The 26,879-nt window shown below is 35.6% G+C and overlaps 1 protein-coding gene and 1 long non-coding RNA gene across 2 annotated transcripts in view; one reads left to right on the forward strand and one right to left on the reverse strand.

Moving 5' to 3' along the window:
• Positions 1-26,879, reverse strand: part of LOC126808779 (5'-nucleotidase domain-containing protein 3) — a 457,910-nt gene that overhangs the window by 75,294 nt on the left and 355,737 nt on the right. The window lies entirely within an intron of this gene.
• On the forward strand, positions 8,946-11,223 carry LOC126808786 (uncharacterized). Its single transcript, XR_007674763.2, has 3 exons — positions 8,946-9,685; positions 10,169-10,319; positions 10,639-11,223. It is a non-coding gene; the product is annotated as an uncharacterized LOC126808786 (long non-coding RNA).

Genomic DNA, 26,879 nt, shown 5'->3' on the forward strand with positions numbered 1-26,879 from the left:
CTGACTCCGTAACATTATTGTGGGTATGGTATAAGCTGAATTTGATGAGATGCACATATCTCGTATGACTATTTGGTACTTACAGTGTTAGACTTTGTCGTAACGTTACGGTCTCCATTCATCAAATCGTCGTTGGGGCTATAATACGATTTTGAATCAAGTTATTTATCACTGAGGGACTCCAAATTAGGTTTGATGTAGCTCTGCTCATTTACAGTGACGAATTTAACGGGCTCATGGGTTCCAGCTCCCTCCTCTAGAAATTTCACAGCACCCGCATGGATTGTGGCTAATTTTGTGGCAGAATTTTATTTTTCTGGGGGAGGTATTTCTAAATGGCTCCGACACAAGTGCCTGAAATGCCATGAAATCACGTTTTCGGCCTCCAATTAAAATTTCTTAGCGGGAGAACCCCCTGACCCGACCCCCTTGCGGGGCTTCACGGTCGGTATCAGCCCCCCTCCCCACCACCATGGTTAATCCGGCGTTGATGTTCCCTCTTGTGCAGCTGCAAAAGAATGTACAAGTTCATTGCCTCATTGTCAAAGATCCCACTTTTCTACCCCAGTTTGGGTAATGAGGTCGAGCGTATATTGTATAGGGGATATTAAACAAGCAAACAGTATGGCTGATGTCTCCCGCCAAAACCCCAAAGTAAAAGATGACACATTAATTAATCGCACTTTCATATTTTTTTCAAAAGTATCGAGCAATCAAACTATATTGTAAATTGCATCACTCTCTGTCAGATAGAAATCAAGGTTATCTTGTCCCAAAGCATCGACCAATGAAATTGCCAAGCTGTAGCTCAAAATGTTCAGTCAAGACCTGATGAACATCTACACCAAGTTTAAACATTCTAGCTCAATTAAAAGCTGGGTTGTTATGTTCCAGTACTTCATTATAACCAAAGTTATCATACCCCAAAGCATCAACCAATTCAAAATCCCGGCCAATCAAGTTGCTTTGCTTATCCTGACTAAGAGAATGCTCATTGTCGAACTTGGTCAAGGTAATATGGTCAAGGTACTAATGTAATGAAACTATACACAAAGTTTCATCAAATTGCTTATCTCTGCTTACCCATTTTAATAGTCCCCTGCCAATCGAAAAGCCCCCCGACCCACCCACTCCACTCCCGTGTAATACATTAGGTTATAATTGTGTTACAAACGTATCACAAGGAGCATTTGAATATTCTCTCTGAGGCATCTGATACCACTTGTTCCTATTATTATTTTTTTTTTTTTTTGTGTCATTTCTACAAATCGGATTTCTCAGAATCTAACCATAGGATCAATCTGAAACTTTGACCTATCCCCCCAAAAATGGGGTGCGAATGTTGATTAAATATATTTTCAAATCGTTTTTCGAATCCGAAATTACCGAATTTTACGAACAAATTCATTTGACCTACATTACTGTAACTTTGTAACTATTTGACCTATTTTACTAATTCTTTTTTTGAGGGGTGCCTTGAAACATTTACTTAAAATCTGCAATTTCGAATTTTCGAATTTCGAAAATTCGTCGCTGTGATTTTGAACCGGAAGTTGAGATCAATTTGAAAACTTTTTTAATAGTTGCACGATTTTCGTGAAATTTAGAATGTAAGTAGATCTTATCAATGCGACTTCAAAAATATCATTAGAAATTTTCTAAATTATCTCCCCTTGATGAAATTAAGGATCAAAGTTTTCAAAAAAATCGACGAAATATAGGTCAGATTGCCTTGATTTTTTTTTTTCTTTACTAGCTACGACACTACTGATTCGTACACAAAAAATTGAGTTTGTAGCTCAAACCGGAAATACCACCATCTTGAAATGTGAAAATTACATAAGGCTTTTTTGATATTTTACTTACAGACAAGGCAATTATATTTTCCGAATCCTTGAAGGAAAGCCGAAAAACGGTAGATAACACAATTTTGATTTCCGGCAAATGATGGACGCCATTTTGAATTGAAAATGACAATTAGTGAAAAATCCACATTTATGGGCTTGAAAACATATACAATTGGTCGTGACCTAGAGAATATGTCTCCAGGATAGCCTGGATCATGGTCGAACGTTTGGTATTTGAATATTTCAAAAATTCGAATTTCTCCTTTGATGTTTTCCGTGCCGACAAGGTTGTTTTCGAGTTTAGCTGGATTTGACTTCGCGCATGCGCTACGCTAGAACCAAAGGTACCATGAGTACTAAATTCCGGCGAGCAACTTTTCACGTTGGTACCTAGGTACCCTGAAAATTTCAAGGTGATACCTGCATTCGTTCAAGTCGTTTGTTCTTGTCACCTGCCTTTCGTCGTTTTTTTTCTAAGTCAATTTACGGCTTCCATGAGGGGAAAAAAGTGGAATTTCGCCGTGACACCGGCACCGATTGTCCGAAAACCATGAAGTTTGGACACAATACGCCCATTACCACCCCGGACTCTGTGCCTTACCCCCATTTCGATCCCATTAAAAAAAAAAAGAGTTTTAGCAAAAAAACGATTTTCGGAATTTAATATTGGTTTTAACCCTGTACCCAGACAAGATATACATATTATTATAATCCCTATGAAATATTTTAATTATTTACTGCTATAATATGAATTATCACTTATTCCCCGTTAAATAAATATCGGTCACCGGGTGCAGCTGTACAACTTCAAGGACCCTGGCTTCAAGTCAATTTACGGCTTCCATGAGGGGAAAAAAGTGGAATTTCGCCGTGACACCGGCACCGATTGTCCGAAAACCATGAAATTTGGACACAATACGCCCATTACCACCCCGGACTCTGTGCCTTACTCCCATTTTGATCCGATTAAAAAAAAAGAGTTTTAGCAAAAAAACGATTTTCGGAATTTAATATTGGTTTTAATTAATTTTGAAATTGCAAATGCAAAGAGATTTTATCGCCTCTTCCTTATGTGATAGGTATTGGTACTATACACATTATCCTTAAAAGACAATTTTTTAAAATGACCGTAACGATGTATCAACACTAGAAACCGAAATCGCCTATTTTGACCTTTTTTGACTGCTGAGGCATCCTTCCGGTGGTCCAAATCTCTGGAATTTCTAGCGGTTGGCTGCGCCGCGATGATATTTATCACATATTAAATTGAGAAAATCCTCAGATATCAAGAACAATAAAAATTCGATAAAATACGGCAATTTTTTAAGCAAAAAACCTTTGATTGTTGGGGGTGGGTTTTGAATTTATTTTGAACGTTCTCGGAATCCAACACTCTTCTATTTTTAATATGTGATAGCTAGAATCCCATCGGAATCCAACACTCTTCTATTTTTAATATGTGATAGCCAGAATCCCAAGGTACATTCTGTGCAAATTTGAAGGCAATCGGAGCACAGGAACGTTGCCTGGGTAGAGCAAAACAACCCGGTCGCGAAAATTTACCTATACTTCAAAGTGATTATCATGTTGTGTTATGATCGCCATTTTAGATCAATCTGAGTCCCTGATCCACCGTCATCTACCAAACCACTCCGAAATATAGCCAAAATCCCAAAATCGACCGTAATTTCTTTTTGCTTCGCGCGTGTGCCACGCTGGAACCAAAGGTACGTTGACTACCAAATTCCGGCGAGGAACTTTTCACGTTGGTACCTAGGTGCACTGAAAACTTCAAGGCGATACCTGCATTCGTTCAGATCGTTTGTTCTTGACACGGTTCCTGCCGTTCGTTTTTTTCCGCCATTTACGGCTTCTGTAAGGGCGAAAAAAGTGGAATTTCGCCACGAAACCGGCACCGATTGTCCCAAAACCATGAAATTTGGACACAATATGCCAATTACCACTCTGTGACTTACTCCCATTTTGATCAGATTAAAAAAAGGAGTTTCAGCAAAAAACAAACAACCGATTTTCGGAATTTAAATTTGGTTTTAATTAATTTTGAAATTCCAAATGCAAAGGGATCTTATCGCCTCTTCCGTATGTGATTGCTATTAGTACTATACACATTATCCGTAAAAGACATTTTTTTTTTAAAATGAGCGCAACACCAAAAACCGAAATCGACTATTTTGTCTTTATCATACATTAAATATTATATGCCATCGGTTAATTTTTATACGCCCACATTGAAATTGAATTTCAGCGATTTCCGATAATTACTGTCAGAGTTATGGCCCTTCATCACTTAAAAAAATTCTTGTGGATGCTCTAGAGGCCAAAGTTAATGTCCGATTGACTTTAAATTTATACACAGTGGTTAAGGTCATGAGACGAAGTAGGCGATTGATTTTCAGCGATATCTGATATTTACTGCCAGAGTTGTGGCCCCTGATCACTTCAAAATATCTTGTGGACGCTCTAGAGGCCAAAGTTAATATCCGATTGACTTTAAATTTATGCGCAGTGTTGTGGCCCCTGATCACTTCAAAATATCTTGTGGACGCTCTAGAGGCCAAAGTTAATATCCGATTGACTCTAAATTTATGGTCATGACACGAAGATGCCTACAGTATTGATTTTCAGCGATATCTGATATTTACTGCCATTTCCGATAATTACCGTGAGAGTTATTGCCCTTGATCACTTTAAAAAATCTTGTGGACGCTCTAGAAGCTAAATTCAATATCCGATTGACCTTAAATTTATACAGTGTTTAAGGTCATGAGATGAAGAAGCCAATTGATTTTCAGCGATTTCCGATTGAATCTTTTGAAAATCACACCTAACTCTAAAACTAAAGGCAAGAAACGGGCCGGTTTACATTGAAGCACAACTAATTCCTGTCCTGCGTACTCTATAAATATAATATACGGTTTTCTAAATATGCCTTGGATGGTAGCCACAAGTCGACAATTTTTGTTTTGTATTTTTCCCATTTTGTTCATAAGGTAAATGTAATTTTTCAGATACCTGATGACATTTATACTTATTGTTTCAATAGATTCTAATAACCCCCTTTGCAGTTAATATGAAAGCTTTCATATCTGCTATGCAGATCTAGTTATTATTATTATTTTTTTTTTTGGGGGAAGCTAGATCTCAGCAACTATAAGAGATAGAGGTTTGAAATTTGATTTTCTGTCGGAAAAGTGGTGTGCAGCTACTGCTTAAAGCTATTTCCAAGTTTGTGCGCATAGCGGAAATGCGTCAAATCTTTAACGTGCACGAAAATTGAAAATCGACCATTATTCTCTTAATTCTCAATCGATTCTTCAGATATTTACATTTTTGGATAGCTGGAGACATTTCTGAGCAGATAACAGTTCAAAACTGTGGAAATTAGAACTTTTGTCGCTCTAATTTTTTTGGTGAAAAATGGAAAATTTTCAAAATTTTTCAATTTTTTTATTTTTGGGAATTTTGAAATTTCAGTTATATTTTTGGATAGCTGACATCAATCCGATTCCAACAATATAAATTTTTTTCTGAAATATTGACTTTGATTTTTCACTTTTTTTCGCATTTTGGTCAAATCGTAGAGTTCTTATTTTTTTAAAACGGCTCCAACGATTTTTCTGAAACTTCAGGAATATGAAGTCGAAGGACCAGACCAGTCCATGAACTATAAATGAAAATCCCCTAATCACCGGAAGTAGTCAAGAAAGGTATCCAAACTTTGACAAAATTGTGAAAAATGGGTGTCTGCGCGGAAAATGCGATGTATCAACAGGGTTCTTGTCGTTTAGTTAAAGTTTTATATCGTTTAATAGCCAATTGAATTGTCTATCAGATGTTTCTTCAGCGACAAGTTTCTATCAAAAACTAAAAAAGTTATGTGACTTTGAAAAGTAAGGTATTTTGCGATTTCGAGCAAATTTAGACGCATGTTTCTCGGAAACGCCACCTACAATTTTTTTAAAACTTTCTCAGTCGAGAGTCTAATGAGTAGTGTATCTTGTGAACACATTGTACAATTTCTCTAATTGTCATGGGTAGCCGAAAACAGAGATCAAAAATCGAAAACGTCGTATTTTTACGATTTGGGGCATTTTTAGAGGCCTATTTCTCGAAAAGTCAACATAATTCTTTTTTGGAACTTCTTCTACAGAGAGGCCTATCGGTAGGGTTATACATAAAACGATTTTACAATAGTCCCCAATTTCAGGAGTAGCAGAACAAAGGGATCGAAAATTGAACACGGCACCTTTCATTGGTAAGCGAAACATAAGTCGGGGATACAATCTGTACGTTTTGTCAACGTATAGAGCCAATTCAAGAGTGCTTTTATCAGTGATGATATTTGAACTAAAATTATTTCAACTATGAGTGTTTTCTTCTATCCAAAATATGTGTTTAGTGACCCTGTAACAGAAATAGTTGATAGCTGTGTGTAATAATTAGTCTTTGAATTAATATTGTTGCTTCTTTGTCAAATTTATCTTATACCGGTAATCATCTGGACAGAAATCGACGGCTAGCGCTGTTTATAAGAAAGTCCAATTTGTTAAGCGGTTGCAGTAGTATCGTACAGTAGTATCGAATATTGCACCTATGATAAAAGGCATGACGTTGTTTGGGAAAAAACTCTATCTGTATTAGTGACGTCAAATCTTTAACGTGCACGAAACCAGAAAATTGGCGATATTTCATTGATTTTTTTATTTTTTATTTCAACAATTCGTTTCCGCGTAGGGGTCTTTAGCAGTTGAAGGAAACCGGAGGACCCGGAGAAAACACACGAGTTTAGACATGCGACATACTCCTTGTCACGTTCAACTGGGGAATCGAAACCCAGACAGTTGACTCAATGACAGACCGTATGATACAGCGCAGTCCCAAAGGCTGTAGCCTACCGTGCAAATTCCAGCTAGCATAATGTATCTATATAAGAAACATTTATTCCTACTGGCGATTTACAAACAGTCCCCAAGGCTAGCCTACCGTTTAATTTCCAGCCAGCATAATGTATCTATAAAAGAGACATTTATTCCTACTGGCGATTTACAAATTTTGCATGAAGAAATTAAATTCATAAGAACAGAAACACGACTAATGCACAGTATCATATTGATTATAAAAGTACAATGTATATATTGGTTACACTATATATGTCACAAAACAACAATCATTAGATAATAATAATTATTTACTAATTATATAAATCATTTTAAGAGGTAGGAGTTATCCGTTGTTTAATTTAACAGTTATATAATTACTTTTCTCGGAAAAGCCGCCAATGATTTCTTTCAAACTTGCTCAATCGAGATTCTACTGGGTAGTGTATTGTGTGAAACCCTTGTACAATTTTTCTAATTGTCATGGGTAGCCCAAAAAAGAGATCGAAAATTGAAAACAGCGTATTTTTACGAGTTGGAGCATGTTTAGGGGTCAATATCTGAGTTATGCTAGAGTGTGTTTTTTTATTTTTTTTTTGGTGGGGGGGGGGGGGGAGTGCTGGGGATAATCTTTTGTCATATATCTGGCGATCGTGTGACGCCTTTGCGACCGTGAAAGCCTTCAGCATTGCGCGCAATTCTAGTTAGGCTTTCACCTTCGGTGAAAGACTATTGTTATTACTAAGATTAATATTATTAAGCTTTCATATTACATATGAAAGCTTATTGTTTCTGTTAAGATTATTATTGTTATTTTTTTTTTGTGTTTTGTCCACAAATCGGATTTCTCAGAATCTAACCATAGGATCGTTCTGAAACTTTTACCTATCCCCCCAAAAATGGGTGGTGGCTGTTGATTAAATATATTTTCAAAACGTTTTACGAATCCGAAATCACCGAATTTTACGAAGGAATGCATTTGACCTACAATGCTGTAACTTTGTGACTATTTGACCTATTTTACTAATTCTTTTTTCTTTGAGTATCTTGAAACATTTACTTCAAATCTGCAATTTCGGATTTTGGCATTTCGAAAATTCGTCGCTGTCATTTCGAACCGGAAGTTATTACCAATTTGACAACTTCTTTAATAGTTGTGCGATTTTCGTGAAATTTAGAATGTTAGTAGATCTTGCCAATGCGACTTCAATGATGTCCTTGGAAATTTTCTAAATTATCTCCCCTTGGTGAAATTAAGGATCAAAATTTTCAAAAAAATCGTCGAAATATAGGTCAGAATGACCTAAAAAAAAATTCGATACTAGACAAGTAATTACTGATTCGTACACAAAATATGGAGGTTGTCGATCGAACCGGAAGTGCCACCATCTTTAAACGTGAAAAATCAAAAAGGCTTTTTTGCTATTTTACTTACAGACTCGGGCGTCATATTTTCGGAATCCTGGAAGGAATGACTAAAAATCTATCGGATCAGAATTTTGATTTCGGTCACGTGATGGTCACCATTTTGAATTGAAAATGAAAAATAGAAGCAATTTGAAGGGCCGGGACTTTGGAACACAAGAACTCTCCTTCTAATTAAGCTAGAATGGTCAAACTTGGTGTAGGCGTTCACTAGGTCAATGTCATGATTGAGTTCAAAGATGAGCATTTTTTGCCTAGGGTAAGCAGAGATAAGCAAGCGGATTTGTTGATTCTTTAGGGCACGATGACATTGGTTATAATGAATGGAGGGCGATGAAACTCTTGTCAATCGAGAGGCTAATAGCTGGCCTGTTGTGTGAAATCATTGTATCATTTTTTGAAAATGTCCGGGGTAGCCGAAAAAAGGAGATCGAAATCCAAAAAGTCGTATTTTTACGATTTGGGGCATTTATAGAGGTCGTGTAAAGTAAAATAAAGCATGCATATACATATATTATTGATATTAAATATATCATATAAAAAACTAAACAATGAATCAGCTGTCATTGACCTGAAAAGAAAGAAAGAAAAAAAGAGTATCTGGTCTTACAGCTAATCTGGGATTATTTCGTCTGAGACAAGGAACAGTGCGGGGGGGGGGGGGATGGTGGCAAAAAAAAAATAACTTAAATAGAATGAAAGATATAATTAAAATAAATTGGATAGAGTCAGGTAAGAATAGTAGTAGGCATAAGGTTCAAATAAAGCATAGTATATTTATAAATACATTTTATAATTCTTTATTTCAAATCCATTAAGGGTGATATAAATTTATTCGTCCGGGATTTATTTGACTCGCGCTGTTATAAAGCGTAGGGAAATAACTGGTGATTGGTCACCATGGGCCAATCAGGAGCTCGTATTGTGAACTGCTGACCCGACCTTGAAAGTTGTAAACAACAACACACATGTGTAATGGCTGCGCCCATGAAAGAACGTGAATCGACTGATATTTCATCAAATTTACGCTGTATTATTCATTACCAAGGATTTAGAAAGGAACGAGAACAATTATTTACAAAATCTCGCTGGGATAAATTCCGTGAATGTGCCCATGAATGGCTAAAACTTGATGGGCGAGCGAAATGGATAGCTGAACAGGCGACTTCGGGTGATATAATCAAACAAGGAATTTATCGACGCGCCAAAAGATACTGGATTTCACCCAACATGCTACAGGCCTTTTACAGACAAATTCCGAATTGGGTCTGCCCGTAATCGTATAGATAAAGAAAAATTAAAATCCCCGGCTACAATCCAACCAGGGAATAGCGGGAGTGTAGACGATCTGGGACCTAGCTCTCCAAACAAATTACGCTCCTGAAGCAAAAAGAAAGAGTAAATCGGTGCTGCCTGTTGTGTGTATTATATGTAAAAAACGTGACAGATTTGTCACTGTTGGAGAAAATAGGAAGAAGGATGTATTAACACAGACTCAGACCCAAACAGGCTCAGGTAGGCCTAATGTTAATATTATGTTACTTACTAAATTTATAATTATTACTAATAAATATTAAATATATTCATCCTACAGTTTTTAATTATTGTGTTGTTGTTTTTGTTGTAAATGGAATCAGAAGTGCTACTGCAATCACTGTAAAATTGTTATGAAGCTAGCCAGTAAAGCCCTTTACCCCATTTGTTGATTTGGCACAGTCATTGGTTAAAGTGTTGCACATTTGCTTGCACAAGGGATGAAACATAGAGAAGTTAACTTGTTTTTTATTTTATTGGCCCACTTGTAGGTGCCTTGCTAAGACGATCTGTCTCTAGACCATTTCCGCTCACACAAAGGATCTGAACTAAACCGCATGCCAGAGTTGACCAGCCAGGTACATGTACATGTAGGCCTCAAAGTGACATTCCCTCCCCCACCCTTGAGCACAAACAACATTCAACGCTATATGGTGTATAATTTGTTTGCAAATTTGTTTGTAGGCCAACTGTTGAAAGCTGCTGAATTGAAAGAGGATGAAGATATTTTAAGGCATATCAGAGGGCAAGATTGTGTGGCCATTGAGGTCAGATATCACCAAAAATGTTATAGGCAATATACATGTACTGAATTTCTTAGACAGTTATCAGAAAGGTAAATATTTGTGATGTTTTTTTTATTTGTATTCTCCGCCTTCTTGCCACTGGTATTATTCAAATAAAACTGAACCATGGGTGAGTCCTGAAATTACTATGTTTTTGTTCAGTGGACGTTAAACCGCAATTCTCCTCTCTATCTCTCCTTGTACTGCTAATGCCTTCCTGTCTTCATTAGCTGGTTTCTGCATGAAAATAAGATGTTAACCCCTGTGTAAGTGTCTTTTTCCTCTGTTGTACGAAATTAATGAGAGTAAACCAAGCTCCAGAATTTTGTTTTAATTGTGTACATGTATATGTTTATTTATATTTTTCAGCAAAGATGACTAGCCCTCCGTCGAATATTAAACCACATACAATATATTCTGTGAAGATGTCATAAGAGAAAGAATCATAAATGGCCAGCAAAGTTGTCTTGTACAGAGAGAGAGAAATGGGGTTTAACGTCCACTCAACACAAACTAGGTCATTTTGGGACTAACATACGGTTTCAATTTTATTTCAATAATTCGCTTGCACGTATGGGTCTTTAGCAGTGAGAGGAAACCGGAGTGCCCGGAGGAAACCCACGAGGTTGAGAAGACGCCTCTATCTCCATGCCACATACGCTCACACCTGGGATCAAAGCCACAGCCACAAGCCAGAGGTGACCGACCAGCTAGAGGTCGAAGCGCGGCACTCTAGGCCATCCCAACCCCCCTTTCTTGTACAGACCTGTGCATGTGTAGTCAATGTGAAAATGAAAAAAAAACTGTTAAAGAGACCGAATTTGATGTTAATACATTTAGTGACAGTGATGATGATAATGAAGATTAACTTTGATGACATTTGATGTGCAGAGTAACTGTTTAATTTTGATTTTCAATGATTGTTTCACTTTAATAAATAATTTCACAACTGTTCATCCTGTTTTCTAACCTTTCCCTTCATTCCAGCCCAGATACACAATTATTTTTTTTAACTTATATCTACATGTATGTTTGTAATTTGACCATTAATCATATCCGAAATAGTAGTTCACAGCTACATGTACAGTTGTAAAAATACTGTAGTGGCTAATTGAAAGGGAACATGTATGTGGGTTTAGAATGTTTATCTTAGTGGAAAAAAATCATGTGGTTCAATGCTTATAAAGTGCTACTGATCTCCATTATTTCAAAAGCATATCACTCAACTACTGTCAAACATATCCCCTGGCTAGAATATGCTACAAATCGGCTCTAGCATGTTCCATACAAGCGATAATTTCTGAGCAAACATCCAACAACCAACCCTAACAGGCCCTTGAGATCCAACAAACAAAATAATTATTGGGCTTGTTTGCCCACACCTGGTCTTATGATTCATACAAGACCTGATAGTCTATCAATTACAGGCATTTGACAGAAAGGGAGATAATTCTTTTTTACCGTTAATGGATTTCCACAATTCTTTATTCACCCATGACATTTGTGTTTTGAGCATTTTTATTTACATCAAAATCTGTCCAATAAACTGTTCATTGCCAAGGATGAAGGCATGAGGTGTTTTACCAACTATTTAATTTTATGTCAACTTCAGAATTGTTAGTACACAAATAGCATTTATTTGACAATTTTGACGAATTTCATCTGGCCCTAAATCAATAAATTGCAAACATTTTGCTTGGAACTCCCAGATTTTGTCTTCCTGGCATCATAAGCTTTCCAAAAGTGTATAGTTTTTCTTTTATGGAAGACCGTGTAGCGGAGTTGTGTTTCTAAGCTAGCTAGAAATTTTGGCTGCAGGCCTACACCTCCCAAGCTAAATTTCCCTCATGTCATCCTGTATAGCAAAGGCATATGCCTGTCTTAATTAACCCAGTACTAAACACAATTTACTTGTTTAATTTTTCCAGCATTTTTCAGGATAGCTGATGGGATGCGGGTCAAGTTATGCCACTTTACCAGTGAAAAATCGAATTAACTTCACCAAATTTTTACTCATTATAATGATTTTTTTTTTTCTGTTCATATTATTTCTATGACATGTGACAGTGACTGTGAATATGAAAGCTTTAATATCTGCTTAGCAGATCTAGTTAAGCTTTCATATTACATATGAAAGCTTATTGTTTCTGTTAAGATTATTATTGTTATTTTTTTTTTGTGTTTTGTCCACAAATCGGATTTCTCAGAATCTAACCATAGGATCGTTCTGAAACTTTTACCTATCCCCCCAAAAATGGGTGGTGGCTGTTGATTAAATATATTTTCAAAACGTTTTACGAATCCGAAATCACCGAATTTTACGAAGGAATGCATTTGACCTACAATGCTGTAACTCTGTGACTATTTGACCTATTTTACTAATTCTTTTTTCTTTGAGTATCTTGAAACATTTACTTCAAATCTGCAATTTCGGATTTTGGCATTTCGAAAATTCGTCGCTGTCATTTCGAACCGGAAGTTATTACCAATTTGACAACTTCTTTAATAGTTGTGCGATTTTCGTGAAATTTAGAATGTTAGTAGATCTTGCCAATGCGACTTCAATGATGTCCTTGGAAATTTTCTAAATTATCTCCCCTTGGTGAAATTAAGGATCAAAGTTTTCAAAAAAATCGTCGAAATATAGGTCAGAATGACCTAAAAAAAAATTTCGATACTAGACAAGTAATTACTGATTCGTACACAAAATATGGAGTTTGTCGATCGAACCGGAAGTGCCACCATCTTTAAACGTGAAAAATCAAAAAGGCTTTTTTGCTATTTTACTTACAGACTCGGGCGTCATATTTTCGGAATCCTGGAAGGAATACCTAAAAATCTATCGGATCAGAATTTTGATTTCGGTCACGTGATGGTCACCATTTTGAATTGAAAATGAAAAATAGAAGCAATTTGAAGGGCCGGGACTTTGGAACACAAGAACTCCCCTTCTAATTAAGCTAGAATGTTCAAACTTGGTGTAGGCGTTCACTAGGTCAATGTCATGATTGAGTTCAAAGATGAGCATTTTTTGCCTAGGGTAAGCAGAGATAAGCAAGCTGATTTGTTGATTCTTTAGGGCACGATGACATTGGTTATAATGAATGGAGGGCGATGAAACTCTTGTCAATCGAGAGGCTAATAGCTGGCCTGTTGTGTGAAATCATTGTATCATTTTTTATTCGAATTTCTCCTTTGATGTTTTCCGTGCCGACAAGGTTGTTTTCGAGTTTAGCTGGATTTGACTTCGCGCATGCGCTTCGCTGGAACCAAAGGTACCATGAGTACTAAATTCCGGCGAGCAACTTTTCACGTTGGTACCTAGGTACCCTGAAAATTTCAAGGTGATACCTGCATTCGTTCATGTCGTTTGTTCTTGTCACCTGCCTTTCGTCGTTTTTTTTCTAAGTCAATTTACGGCTTCCATGAGGGGAAAAAAGTGGAATTTCGCCGTGACACCGGCACCGATTGTCCGAAAACCATGAAATTTGGACACAATACGTCCATTACCACCCCGGACTCTGTGCCTTACCCCCATTTTGATCCCATTAAAAAAAAAGAGTTTTAGCAAAAAAACGATTTTCGGAATTTAATATTGGTTTTAACCCTGTACCCAGACAAGATATAGATATTATTATAATCCCTATGAAATATTTTAATTATTTACTGCTATAATATGAATTATCAATTATTCCCCGTTAAATAAATATCGGTCACCGGGTGCAGCTGTACAACTTCAAGGACCCTGGCTTCAAGTCAATTTACGGCTTCCATGAGGGGAAAAAAGTGGAATTTCGCCGTGACACCGGCACCGATTGTCCGAAAACCATGAAATTTGGACACAATACGCCCATTACCACCCCGGACTCTGTGCCTTACTCCCATTTTGATCCGATTAAAAAAAAAAAAGTTTTAGCAAAAAAACGATTTTCGGAATTTAATATTGGTTTTAATTAATTTTGAAATTGCAAATGCAAAGAGATTTTATCGCCTCTTCCGTATGTGATAGGTACTGGTACTATACACATTATCCTTAAAAGACAATTTTTTAAAATGACCGTAACGATGTATCGACACTAGAAACCGAAATCGCCTATTTTGACCTTTTTTGACTGCTGAGGCATCCAAATCTCTGGAATTTCTAGCGGTTGGCTGCGCCGCGATGATATTTATCACATACTAAATTAGAAAAAATCCTCAGATATCAAGAACAATAAAAATTCGATAAAATACGGCAATTTTTTAAGCAAAAAACCTTTGATTGTTGGGGGCGGGTTTTGAATTTATTTTGAACGTTCTCGGAATCCAACACTCTTCTATTTTTAATATGTGATAGCTAGAATCCCAAGGTACATTCTGTGCATATTTGAAGGCAATCGGAGCACAGGAACGTTGCCTGGGCAGAGCAAATCAAAGGCTTCTTCGTCTTATGACCTTAAACACTGCGTATAAATTTAAAGTCAATCGGATATTAACAGCAAAAGGGGGGCGACGACAATATACGACCACATTTCAATGTGGGCCTATAAAAAGTAAATCATTGCCAATAGAAAAGACCCACCTTTCCCCCAACAACAACCATGTAATGCACTAGCTATAATGGGGATTTTTCTGGAACACAGCGAAATGGGTCTTTTAAAATGTTCACAAGTGTATCACAAGGAGGGTTTGCTTCTTCTCTATGGGACACCCGATACCACTTCTCAACGAGGAATTCAGTCACACAGCCAACACCATTTTGTATGTTTGTGTAATCTTTATTCAGTATAAATCAAGTAATACAAATAAAAAAATACTTGGATTGATGAAAACATAATTTTTGAGAGTTATTCATACATGTAGCATAATTGTTCTTATTTAAAAAATGTACATGATTACATGTTTGTCACAAACAACATTAAATAAACAATCATGTTTCTTCACGATAACAGTAACAGTATAACAATTGTATGAAATATATTTTCCTTTATTTTTTTTTATTTTTAGAAAGGCCACTTCCTTGGTTTAAAATATATCATAAATTGTAGTTATCTAACATATACTTCCATGTATGTTTATCTAACAGATTACCACGTCGCCTTATCTAACAGAGAGTAAATGGTATACAATATCAAATTATAATCTACCAGCATTACTTGTTTCAGTAATTTAATCGTGTGTTATTCTTGTATTTAAGTGAGAAGAGTGAATAAACTATCATGGGTTGAAACAAATATATTGGAGTAGAAATAAACATTGTATATTGGTTTGCAAATAAATAATTGGTACAGATAATGCAATGTCATACAACATACTTTTTGGATTCGGTACAAATACAACCTTTTTATCATCAATGAAAATAATGTGATTTCAAAGTAACGATGAATAAAAAAACATTGCTTATATAAAGTACATGTAATTGGGTTCATTTAATTAAGCTTTCATATTACATATGAAAGCTTATTGTTTCTGTTAAGATTATTATTGTTATTTTTTTTTTGTGTTTTGTCCACAAATCGGATTTCTCAGAATCTAACCATAGGATCGTTCTGAAACTTTTACCTATCCCCCCAAAAATTGGTGGTGGCTGTTGATTAAATATATTTTCAAAACGTTTTACGAATCCGAAATCACCGAATTTTACGAAGGAATGCATTTGACCTACAATGCTGTAACTCTGTGACTATTTGACCTATTTTACTAATTCTTTTTTCTTTGAGTATCTTGAAACATTTACTTCAAATCTGCAATTTCGGAGTTTTTCATTTCGAAAATTCGTCGCTGTCATTTCGAACCGGAAGTTATTACCAATTTGACAACTTCTTTAATAGTTGTGCGATTTTCGTGAAATTTAGAATGTTAGTAGATCTTGCCAATGCGACTTCAATGATGTCCTTGGAAATTTTCTAAATTATCTCCCCTTGGTGAAATTAAGGATCAAAGTTTTCAAAAAAATCGTCGAAATATAGGTCAGAATGGCCTAAAAAAAAAATTCGATACTAGACAAGTAATTACTGATTCGTACACAAAATATGGAGTTTGTCGATCGAACCGGAAGTGCCACCATCTTTAAACGTGAAAAATCAAAAAGGCTTTTTTGCTATTTTACTTACAGACTCGGGCGTCATATTTTCGGAATCCTGGAAGGAATACCTAAAAATCTATCGGATCAGAATTTTGATTTCGGTCACGTGATGGTCACCATTTTGAATTGAAAATGAAAAATAGAAACAATTTGAAGGGCCGGGACTTTGGAACACAAGAACTCTCCTTCTAATTAAGCTAGAATGTTCAAACTTGGTGTAGGCGTTCACTAGGTCAATGTCATGATTGAGTTCAAAGATGAGCATTTTTTGCCTAGGGTAAGCAGAGATAAGCAAGCTGATTTGTTGATTCTTTAGGGCACGATGACATTGGTTATAATGAATGGAGGGCGATGAAACTCTTGTCAATCGAGAGGCTAATAGCTGGCCTGTTGTGTGAAATCATTGTATCATTTTTTATTCGAATTTCTCCTTTGATGTTTTCCGTGCCGACAAGGTTGTTTTCGAGTTTAGCTGGATTTGACTTCGCGCATGCGCTACGCTGGAACCAAAGGTACCATGAGTACTAAATTCCGGCGAGCAACTTTTCACGTTGGTACCTAGGTACCCTGAAAATTTCAAGGTGATACCTGCATTCGTTCAAGTCGTTTGTTCTTGTCACCTGCCTTTCGTCGTTTTTTTTCTAAGTCAATTTACGGCTTCCATGAGGGGAAAAAAGTGGAATTTCGCCGTGACACCGGCACCGATTGTCCGAAAACCATGAAATTTGGACACAATACGTCCATTACCACCCCGGACTCTGTGCCTTACCCCCATTTTGATCCCATTAAAAAAAAAGAGTTTTAGCAAAAAAACGATTTTCGGAATTTAATATTGGTTTTAACCCTGTACCCAGACAAGATATAGATATTATTATAATCCCTATGAAATATTTTAATTATTTACTGCTATAATATGAATTATCACTTATTCCCCGTTAAATAAATATCGGTCACCGGGTGCAGCTGTACAACTTCAAGGACCCTGGCTTCAAGTCAATTTACGGCTTCCATGAGGGGAAAAAAGTGGAATTTCGCCGTGACACCGGCACCGATTGTCCGAAAACCATGAAATTTGGACACAATACGCCCATTACCACCCCGGACTCTGTGCCTTACTCCCATTTTGATCCGATTAAAAAAAAAAATGTTTTAGCAAAAAAACGATTTTCGGAATTTAATATTGGTTTTAATTAATTTTGAAATTGCAAATGCAAAGAGATTTTATCGCCTCTTCCGTATGTGATAGGTACTGGTACTATACACATTATCCTTAAAAGACAATTTTTTAAAATGACCGTAACGATGTATCGACACTAAAAACCGAAATCGCCTATTTTGACCTTTTTTGACTGCTGAGGCATCATTCCGGTGGTCCAAATCTCTGGAATTTCTAGCGGTTGGCTGCGCCGCGATGATATTTATCACATACTAAATTGAGAAAAATCCTCAGATATCAAGAACAATAAAAATTCGATAAAATACGGCAATTTTTTAAGCAAAAAACCTTTGATTGTTGGGGGCGGGTTTTGAATTTATTTTGAACGTTCTCGGAATCCAACACTCTTCTATTTTTAATATGTGATAGCTAGAATCCCAAGGTACATTCTGTGCATATTTGAAGGCAATCGGAGCACAGGAACGTTGCCTGGGCAGGGCAAATCAAAGGCTTCTTCGTCTTATGACCTTAAACACTGCGTATAAATTTAAAGTCAATCGGATATTAACAGCAAAAGGGGGGCGACGACAATATACGACCACATTTCAATGTGGGCCTATAAAAAGTAAATCATTGCCAATAGAAAAGACCCACCTTTCCCCCAACAACAACCATGTAATGCACTAGCTATAATGGGGATTTTTCTGGAACACAGCGAAATGGGTCTTTTAAAATGTTCACAAGTGTATCACAAGGAGGGTTTGCTTCTTCTCTATGGGACACCCGATACCACTTCTCAACGAGGAATTCAGTCACACAGCCAACACCATTTTGTATGTTTGTGTAATCTTTATTCAGTATAAATCAAGTAATACAAATAAAAAAATACTTGGATTGATGAAAACATAATTTTTGAGAGTTATTCATATTTTCCTTTATTTTTTTTTATTTTTAGAAAGGCCACTTCCTTGGTTTAAAATATATCATAAATTGTAGTTATCTAACATATACTTCCATGTATGTTTATCTAACAGATTACCACGTCGCCTTATCTAACAGAGAGTAAATGGTATACAATATCAAATTATAATCTACCAGCATTACTTGTTTCAGTAATTTAATCGTGTGTTATTCTTGTATTTAAGTGAGAAGAGTGAATAAACTATCATGGGTTGAAACAAATATATTGGAGTAGAAATAAACATTGTATATTGGTTTGCAAATAAATAATTGGTACAGATAATGCAATGTCATACAACATACTTTTTGGATTCGGTACAAATACAACCTTTTTATCATCAATGAAAATAATGTGATTTCAAAGTAACGATGAATAAAAAAGCATTGCTTATATAAAGTACATGTAATTGGGTTCATTTAATTCACTTTGTATCTATAATATACATGTAGTATTAAACAATAAATATATTGATTAATGCCAATTCTATACAAATCTCATAGTTGTATTCATGTTTTCTTTACCATAACAAGAAACAGTACAACAGATTTAGTAACAATATATTCCTTTCTACATCCGTCAGAGTGGTTGATGATTCATAGATTCTAATAACCCCTTTTGAAGTTTATATGAAAGCTTTGATATCTGCTATGCAGATCTAGTTAAGCTTTCATATTACATATGAAAGCTTATTGTTTCTGTTAAGATTATTATTGTTATTTTTTTTTTGTGTTTTGTCCACAAATCGGATTTCTCAGAATCTAACAATAGGATCGTTCTGAAACTTTTACCTATCCCCCCAAAAATGGGTGGTGGCTGTTGATTAAATATATTTTCAAAACGTTTTACGAATCCGAAATCACCGAATTTTACGAAGGAATGCATTTGACCTACAATGCTGTAACTCTGTGACTATTTGACCTATTTTACTAATTCTTTTTTCTTTGAGTATCTTGAAACCTTTACTTCAAATCTGCAATTTCGGATTTTGGCATTTCGAAAATTCGTCGCTGTCATTTCGAACCGGAAGTTATTACCAATTTGACAACTTCTTTAATAGTTGTGCGATTTTCGTGAAATTTAGAATGTTAGTAGATCTTGCCAATGCGACTTCAATGATGTCCTTGGAAATTTTCTAAATTATCTCCCCTTGGTGAAATTAAGGATCAAAGTTTTCAAAAAAATCGTCGAAATATAGGTCAGAATGACCTAAAAAATAAATTCGATACTAGACAAGTAATTACTGATTCGTACACAAAATATGGAGTTTGTCGATCGAACCGGAAGTGCCACCATCTTTAAACGTGAAAAATCAAAAAGGCTTTTTTGCTATTTTACTTACAGACTCGGGCGTCATATTTTCGGAATCCTGGAAGGAATACCTAAAAATCTATCGGATCAGAATTTTGATTTCGGTCACGTGATGGTCACCATTTTGAATTGAAAATGAAAAATAGAAGCAATTTGAAGGGCCGGGACTTTGGAACACAAGAACTCTCCTTCTAATTAAGCTAGAATGTTCAAACTTGGTGTAGGCGTTCACTAGGTCAATGTCATGATTGAGTTCAAAGATGAGCATTTTTTGCCTAGGGTAAGCAGAGATAAGCAAGCTGATTTGTTGATTCTTTAGGGCACGATGACATTGGTTATAATGAATGGAGGGCGATGAAACTCTTGTCAATCGAGAGGCTAATAGCTGGCCTGTTGTGTGAAATCATTGTATCATTTTTTATTCGAATTTCTCCTTTGATGTTTTCCGTGCCGACAAGGTTGTTTTCGAGTTTAGCTGGATTTGACTTCGCGCATGCGCTACGCTGGAACCAAAGGTACCATGAGTACTAAATTCCGGCGAGCAACTTTTCACGTTGGTACCTAGGTACCCTGAAAATTTCAAGGTGATACCTGCATTCGTTCATGTCGTTTGTTCTTGTCACCTGCCTTTCGTCGTTTTTTTTCTAAGTCAATTTACGGCTTCCATGAGGGGAAAAAAGTGGAATTTCGCCGTGACACCGGCACCGATTGTCCGAAAACCATGAAATTTGGACACAATACGTCCATTACCACCCCGGACTCTGTGCCTTACCCCCATTTTGATCCCATTAAAAAAAAAGAGTTTTAGCAAAAAAACGATTTTCGGAATTTAATATTGGTTTTAACCCTGTACCCAGACAAGATATAGATATTATTATAATCCCTATGAAATATTTTAATTATTTACTGCTATAATATGAATTATCACTTATTCCCCGTTAAATAAATATCGGTCACCGGGTGCAGCTGTACAACTTCAAGGACCCTGGCTTCAAGTCAATTTACGGCTTCCATGAGGGGAAAAAAGTGGAATTTCGCCGTGACACCGGCACCGATTGTCCGAAAACCATGAAATTTGGACACAATACGCCCATTACCACCCCGGACTCTGTGCCTTACTCCCATTTTGATCCGATTAAAAAAAAAAAAGTTTTAGCAAAAAAACGATTTTCGGAATTTAATATTGGTTTTAATTAATTTTGAAATTGCAAATGCAAAGAGATTTTATCGCCTCTTCCGTATGTGATAGGTACTGGTACTATACACATTATCCTTAAAAGACAATTTTTTAAAATGACCGTAACGATGTATCGACACTAGAAACCGAAATCGCCTATTTTGACCTTTTTTGACTGCTGAGGCATCATTCCGGTGGTCCAAATCTCTGGAATTTCTAGCGGTTGGCTGCGCCGCGATGATATTTATCACATACTAAATTGAGAAAAATCCTCAGATATCAAGAACAATAAAAATTCGATAAAATACGGCAATTTTTTAAGCAAAAAACCTTTGATTGTTGGGGGCGGGTTTTGAATTTATTTTGAACGTTCTCGGAATCCAACACTCTTCTATTTTTAATATGTGATAGCTAGAATCCCAAGGTACATTCTGTGCATATTTGAAGGCAATCGGAGCACAGGAACGTTGCCTGGGCAGAGCAAATCAAAGGCTTCTTCGTCTTATGACCTTAAACACTGCGTATAAATTTAAAGTCAATCGGATATTAACAGCAAAAGGGGGGCGACGACAATATACGACCACATTTCAATGTGGGCCTATAAAAAGTAAATCATTGCCAATAGAAAAGACCCACCTTTCCCCCAACAACAACCATGTAATGCACTAGCTATAATGGGGATTTTTCTGGAACACAGCGAAATGGGTCTTTTAAAATGTTCACAAGTGTATCACAAGGAGGGTTTGCTTCTTCTCTATGGGACACCCGATACCACTTCTCAACGAGGAATTCAGTCACACAGCCAACACCATTTTGTATGTTTGTGTAATCTTTATTCAGTATAAATCAAGTAATACAAATAAAAAAATACTTGGATTGATGAAAACATAATTTTTGAGAGTTATTCATACATGTAGCATAATTGTTCTTATTTAAAAAATGTACATGATTACATGTTTGTCATAAACAACATTAAATAAACAATCATGTTTCTTCACGATAACAGTAACAGTATAACAATTGTATGAAATATATTTTCCTTTATTTTTTTTTATTTTTAGAAAGGCCACTTCCTTGGTTTAAAATATATCATAAATTGTAGTTATCTAACATATACTTCCATGTATGTTTATCTAACAGATTACCACGTCGCCTTATCTAACAGAGAGTAAATGGTATACAATATCAAATTATAATCTACCAGCATTACTTGTTTCAGTAATTTAATCGTGTGTTATTCTTGTATTTAAGTGAGAAGAGTGAATAAACTATCATGGGTTGAAACAAATATATTGGAGTAGAACTAAACATTGTATATTGGTTTGCAAATGAATAATTGGTACAGATAATGCAATGTCATACAACATACTTTTTGGATTCGGTACAAATACAACCTTTTTATCATCAATGAAAATAATGTGATTTCAAAGTAACGATGAATAAAAAAACATTGCTTATATAAAGTTCATGTAATTGGGTTCATTTAATTCACTTTGTATCTATAATATACATGTAGTATTAAACAATAAATATATTGATTAATGCCAATTCTATACAAATCTCATAGTTGTATTCATGTTTTCTTTACCATAACAAGAAACAGTACAACAGATTTAGTAACAATATATTCCTTTCTACATCCGTCAGAGTGGTTGATGATTCATAGATTCTAATAACCCCTTTTGAAGTTTATATGAAAGCTTTGATATCTGCTATGCAGATCTAGTTATTATTATTATTATTTTTTTGGGGGGAAGCTAGATCTCAGCAACTATAAGAGATAGAGGTTTGAAATTTGATTTTCTGTCGGAAAAGTGGTGTGCAGCTACTGCTTAAAGCTATTTCCAAGTTTGTGCGCATAGCGGAAATGAGTCAAATCTTTAACGTGCACGAAAATTGAAAATCGCCCATTATTCTCTTAATTCTCAATCGATACTTCAGATATTTACATTTTTGGATAGCTGGAGACATTTCTGAGCAGATAGCAGTTCAAAACTGTGGAAATTAGAACTTTTGTCGCTCTAATTTTTTTGGTGAAAAATGGAAAATTTTCAAAATTTTTCAATTTTTTTATTTTTGGGAATTTTTAAATTTCAGTTATATTTTTGGATAGCTGACATCAATCCGATTCCAACAATATAAATTTTTTTCTGAAATATTGACTTTGATTTTTCACTTTTTTTCGCATTTTGGTCAAATCGTAGAGTTCTTATTTTTTTAAAACGGCTCCAACGATTTTTCTGAAACTTCAGGAATATGAAGTCGAAGGACCAGACCAGTCCATGAACTATAAATGAAAATCCCCTAATCACCGGAAGTAGTCAAGAAAGGTATCCAAACTTTGACAAAATTGTGAAAAATGGGTGTCTGCGCGGAAAATGCGATGTATCAACAGGGTTATTGTCGTTTAGTTAAAGTTTTATATCGTTTAATAGCCAATTGAATTGTCTATCAGATGTTTCTTCAGCGACAAGTTTCTATCAAAAACTAAAAAAGTTATGTGACTTTGAAAAGTAAGGTATTTTGCGATTTCGAGCAAATTTAGACGCATGTTTCTCGGAAACGCCACCTACAATTTTTTTAAAACTTTCTCAGTCGAGAGTCTAATGAGTAGTGTATCTTGTGAACACATTGTACAATTTCTCTAATTGTCATGGGTAGCCGAAAACAGAGATCAAAAATCGAAAACGTCGTATTTTTACGATTTGGGGCATTTTTAGAGGCCTATTTCTCGAAAAGTCAAAATAATTCTTTTTTGGAACTTCTTCTACAGAGAGGCCTATCGGTAGGGTTATACATAAAACGATTTTACAATAGTCCCCAATTTCAGGAGTAGCAGAACAAAGGGATCGAAAATTGAACACGGCACCTTTCATTGGTAAGCGAAACATAAGTCGGGGATACAATCTGTACGTTTTGTCAACGTATAGAGCCAATTCAAGAGTGCTTTTATCAGTGATGATATTTGAACTAAAATTATTTCAACTATGAGTGTTTTCTTCTATCCAAAATATGTGTTTAGTGACCCTGTAACAGAAATAGTTGATAGCTGTGTGTAATAAGAAGTCTTTGAATTAATATTGTTGCTTCTTTGTCAAATTTATCTTATACCGGTAATCATCTGGACAGAAATCGACGGCTAGCGCTGTTTATAAGAAAGTCCAATTTGTTAAGCGGTTGCAGTAGTATCGTACAGTAGGATCGAATATTGCACCTATGATAAAAGGCATGACGTTGTTTGGGAAAAAACTGTATCTGTATTAGTGACGTCAATTCTTTAACGTGCACGAAACCAGAAAATTGGCGATATTTCATTGATTTATTTTTTTTTATTTCAACAATTCGCTTCCGCGTAGGGGTCTTTAGCAGTTGAAGGAAACCGGAGGATCCGGAGAAAACACACGAGTTTAGACATGCGACATACTCCTTGTCACGTTCAACTGGGGAATCGAAACCCAGCCAGTTGACTCAATAACAGACCGTATGATACAGCGCAGTCCCAAAGGCTGTAGCCTACCGTGCAAATTCCAGCCAGCATAATGTATCTATAGAAGAAACATTTCTTCCTACTGGCAATTTACAAACAGTCCCCAAGGCTAGCCTACCGTGTAATTTCCAGCCAGCATAATGTATCTATATAAGAGACATTTATTCCTACTGGCGATTTACAAATTTTGCATGAAGAAATTAAATTCATAAGAACAGAAACACGACTAATGCACAGTATCATATTCATTATAAAAGTACAATGTATATATTGGTTACACTATATATGTCACAAAACAACAATCATTAGATAATAATAATTATTTACTAATTATAAAAATCATTTTAAGAGTAGGAGTTATCCGTTGTTTAATTTAACAGTTATATAATTACTTTTCTCGGGGAAGCCGCCAATGATTTCTTTCAAACTCGCTCAATCGAGATTCTACTGGGTAGTGTATTGTGAGAAACCCTTGTACAATTTTTCTAATTGTCATGGGTAGCCCAAAAAAGAGATCGAAAATTGAAAACAGCGTATTTTTACGAGTTGGAGCATGTTTAACGGTCAATATCTGAGTTATGCTAGAGTGTGTTTTTTATTTTTTTTGGGGGGGGGGGCGGGAGTGGTGGGGATAGTCTTTTGTCATATATCTGGCGATCGTGTGACGCCTTTGCGACCGTGAAAGCCTTCAGCATTGCGCGCAATTCTAGTTAGGCTTTCACCTTCGGTGAAAGGCTATTGTTATTACTAAGATTAATATTATTATTATTAGGCTTTCACCTTCGGTGAAAGACTATTGTTATTACTAAGATTAATATTATTATTATTATTATTTTTTTTTTTGGGGGAAGCTAGATCTCAGCAACTATAAGAGATAGAGGTTTGAAATTTGATTTTCTGTCGGAAAAGTGGTGTGCAGCTACTGCTTAAAGCTATTTCCAAGTTTGTGCGCATAGCGGAAATGCGTCAAATCTTTAACGTGCACGAAAATTGAAAATCGCCCATTATTCTCTTAATTCTCAATCGATTCTTCAGATATTTACATTTTTGGATAGCTGGAGACATTTCTGAGCAGATAGCAGTTCAAAACTGTGGAAATTAGAAACTTTGTTGCTCTAATTTTTTTGGTGAAAAATGGAAAATTTTGAAAATTTTCCAATTTTTTTATTTTTGTGAATTTTTAAATCTCAGTTATATTTTTGGATAGCTGACATCAATCCGATTCCAAAAATATAAGTTTTTTTCTGAAATATTGACTTTGATTTTTCACTTTTTTTCGCATTTTGGTCAAATCGTAGAGTTCTTATTTTTTTAAAACGGCTCCAACGATTTTTCTGAAACTTCAGGAATATGAAGTCGAAGGACCAGACCAGTCCATGAACTATAAATGAAAATCCCCTAATCACCGGAAGTAGTCAAGAAAGGTATCCAAACTTTGACAAAATTGTGAAAAATGGGTGTCTGTGCGGAAAATGCGATGTATCAACAGTGTTCTTGTCGTTTAGTTAAAGTTTTATATCGTTTAATAGCCAATTGAATTGTCTATCAGATGGTTCTTCAGCGACAAGTTTCTATCAAAAACTAAAAAAGTTATGTGACTTTGAAAAGTAAGGTATTTTGCGATTTCGAGCAAATTTAGACGCATGTTTCTCGGAAACGCCACCTACAATTTTTTTAAAACTTTCTCAGTCGAGAGTCTAATGAGTAGTGTATCTTGTGAACACATTGTACAATTTCTCTAATTGTCATGGGTAGCCGAAAACAGAGATCAAAAATCGAAAACGTCGTATTTTTACGATTTGGAGCATTTTTAGAGGCCTATTTCTCGAAAAGTTAAAATAATTCTTTTTTGGAACTTCTTCTACAGAGAGGCCTATCAGTAGTGTTATATATAAAACCATTGTACAACAGTTCCAAATTTCAGGAGTAGCAGAACAAAGGGATCGAAAATTGAACACGGCACCTTTCATTGGTAAGCGAAACATAAGTCGGGGATACAATCTGTACGTTTTGTCAACGTATAGAGCCAATTCAAGAGTGCTTTTATCAGTGATGATATTTGAACTAAAATTATTTCAACTATGAGTGTTTTCTTCTATCCAAAATATGGGTATAGTGACCCTGTAACAGAAATAGTTGATAGCTGTGTGTAATAATTAGTCTTTGAATTAATATTGTTGCTTCTTTGTCAAAATTATCTTATACCGGTAATCATCTGGATAGAAATCGACGGCTCGCGCTGTTTATAAGAAAGTCCAATTTGTTAAGCAGTTGCAGTAGTATCGTACAGTAGTATCGAATATTGTACCTGTGATAAAAGTCGTGACGCTGTTTGAGCATGGACTCTATCTGTAATTAATATTAAAATTTTATTAGTGACGTCAAATCTTTAACGTGCACGAAACCAGAAAATTGGCGATATTTCATTGAATATTCAATCAATTTTTGAACCAGTTA

The sequence above is a fragment of the Patella vulgata genome, chromosome 1, assembly GCF_932274485.2.
Source record: "Patella vulgata chromosome 1, xgPatVulg1.2, whole genome shotgun sequence".
NCBI classification, from domain to species: domain Eukaryota; kingdom Metazoa; phylum Mollusca; class Gastropoda; family Patellidae; genus Patella; species Patella vulgata.